This window comes from Gavialis gangeticus, unplaced genomic scaffold (assembly GCF_001723915.1).
Source record: "Gavialis gangeticus isolate Ggan-Ray unplaced genomic scaffold, GavGan_comp1, whole genome shotgun sequence".
Classification (NCBI taxonomy): Eukaryota; Metazoa; Chordata; order Crocodylia; family Gavialidae; genus Gavialis; species Gavialis gangeticus.
Genome location: NW_017729034.1, coordinates 18,523,661 through 18,526,548, shown reverse-complemented (window position 1 = coordinate 18,526,548; position 2,888 = coordinate 18,523,661).

The following is a 2,888-nucleotide window of genomic DNA, read 5'->3' as shown; positions in this document are numbered from 1 at the left end:
GTCGCCTCCATGCCGCCGCCGCCGCCGGGCCCGGGCGCGCTCCCGGCCTGCACCGCGCCCGGGCGCCACCTCCTCGTGGGCGGGGGACAGGCAGCCCGGGTACGAGGCACTGCTCCGCGAGGCTGAAGGCAGCTCCTTGTTCCCGGGCCCTTTTCAAAGCGAATCAGGCTTTCTCCAGTGCCAGGGACGCGCCGCACTGCCCAGCTCGTCTTGCTGCGGGCCCTGCAGTCACTGAAAGGACGGCATCCGGTGCCCAGCCCAGGATAAGGAGCTGAGATGAGGCTGGGCGTAGAGAGCAAAATCCTCCTCGGGGCCCTCCAGCCACACGTCTCCGCCGGGCGGGGGATACTAATAAGCCGGCCCAACCCGCGCCAGCCTGCCTCCTGGCAGGCCCGGGGAAATATTTCAGGCCTCCCGGGCGTAAGGAACTGGGAATACAGAGCTGGAAATGAGGACCCAGCGTCAGCCGCTTGCCCTCATGGCCACTGGTAGGCAGGGTGCTCAGTCACGGTGGGAGAAAGCTGAACCTCAGCTGCTCGGTGCAGGCAGGGACAGACCCAGCAGCATTCAGGTGGCTTTACAGTGCCCAGGAGCTGGGCACGGCCTCAGGCCTGGGCCCACTCTGCTGCGAGGCATGGTCTATATGTAAGGGCCTACCTACATCACAGCAGAAGGTCACAGCACCTGGGTGCCTTGAATCTTGCTCTTTTTGCCAGGTGCCCTTCCCAACCCCCAGCAGTAGCTGGGAAGTGATGGATGCTTCGGTTTTTGCCTCAGCCACTCGGTGGTGTGGGGGAAGGAGGGGTGGGGCACAGCAAAAAGGGGCACTGTAGCACTGCAAACCACCCATCTCATTTCTAGGTAGATCCCTACCTGCATCTGGAGTTAGTGCAGCTGGGCCACATGGGGATTTACCAGGGGAATTACCAAGGCATTGCCAGCAACCAGCTCAGTCCCCAGAGACTCTTCCAAACCCCCAGTGAGATTCTGGCCATCACCGTGAGAAGTGAGGCCTGGGACTGGCTGAGGGGGCCTTGAAAGAGGACCTGGTCAGGTGGTGGATCCAGATCCAAGATCCCACATGGGATGGGACTCTGAGTTGGCCAAAATTTAAGCATGTGCAATATTTATTTTCTTATCTATCAATATTTAATATTTACATTTTTAAAGTAATAAAATATGTATAACTTATTTAGCACATCACATTGTAATGTTTGGTATATTTATGACATTTAAGAGTATAAATGCCTTATTATTATTTGAATAACGGTAAGGAATTTAAAGTAATTATTTGCAATTATAGTTATAGGTGGAGCTAGAACCCGCTGCACCCTAAGGTACTTAAGCATATCTTAGTTTTTGCCAGTTCATGAGAAATAGGGGGGAAAAAAGTAGAAGATAGAAGCCATCAACCTTGTAGTAAACAAAAGGAAGTTTTTATTATCTGGACTTAGAAAGTGTCCTCAGTACAGTCAGAACTCTCCAGAAACAGAAGAAACTCATATTTTTAGAAAAAGAGCTCAGAAAAACACATCCTTCTAAGGCTGGAGACAAAATTTGGCACAGGAAACCAATGTGTCATTTAAACAATTAAATATATCCCCGAAAAAGATTAGCATAGCAAGCTTCTTTGTCTAATATTAGTCAGACTCGGTTTCTTGAAATATCAATATCTTTGATTCTGAATCTGAACCTTCATTTTTCTTTTCATGGACTTCAGAAAACTGAAGGTTTGCACAGATTGAAACAAGCATCTTCTCTACTCTCTTTCACATGTTAATTTATTTCTTGATTTGGTGTTCATATTTCCAAACATAGACTAGTTTCTTTCACATGTTGCAGAAGATAGAGGAATCTGAAGCAAGCAAGAAGCAAGTGGAGTCAGAGGCTGTGTTGTACAAAGGCCTTGCCACAATGTTGCAGGAGGAATGTGGTAGAGTCCAAGATTCCAATTCTGGACCAAATACCTGAAGTGGGTTGCTTGTTTTGTAATCCAGTAAAATTCAGTAGCAATGCTATCATCACTAACATTTCTGCCTTTCAATAGAGGTGCACTAATATATTGGTCCGTACTGTATTGGCATGGACAAAAGGAAAATTGACATTAATCAGCATTTTTTTGGCTGATGTGGCCGATAATATCGCTGATAAATGCCATATGCATGCACATAGCTGCAGCAGGCATGCAGCCAGGAATGCAGCCTGGCAGCTTGGAGACCAGTGTCTGACTGGTAAGTCTATGGGGGGAAAACAGGTGTGGGGGAGGGAAGGGGCACGAGGGGAGCAGATCGAGGCCCCCATGGTGAGGGAGGGAGTGAGGACGGAGCCATGGGTGGCTCCTGCTGCTGCATGCACCCTGGGGGAGGCATTGGGGGCATGTGCCCCTGGATCTCTGTGTGGAGCAAGGGCGGACTGCCTGCTGCAATCTCAGGGTTAGGGGCTGTACCTGCTGCAATCTCGGGGTGGGGTGAGGGGGGGTGTTGGGCCAGGGCTGTGCTTGGGGCAGGTGGCGGCAGTGCTGGAAGGGGGCTATGGGGAATTTGGCTGTAGCCCCCCCCAACCCCCGGCCAACACCGCTGCTGCCTGCCCCACCTGGCTCAAGTGCAGTCCCAGCTCAGCCCTCCAGAAAAGGCTAGCGCAGCCGCTAGCCCACAGCAGCAACCTGCCCACACCCTACACAGATCCAGGGGGCACGTGACCTCCATAGCTGCCCCAGGGTGTGCGCAGCAGTGGGAGTCCTCTGCCACCTCACACCCCTGCTGGATGAGCCACCCATGGCTCCGTCCCACACCCTCCCCCACCTCAGATGTGCAATGCCTGCCCCAACCCCAGCCCCACTGCCTCCCCAACGGGGGCCTCAATCTGCCCTCTCCCCAGGCCCCTTTCCT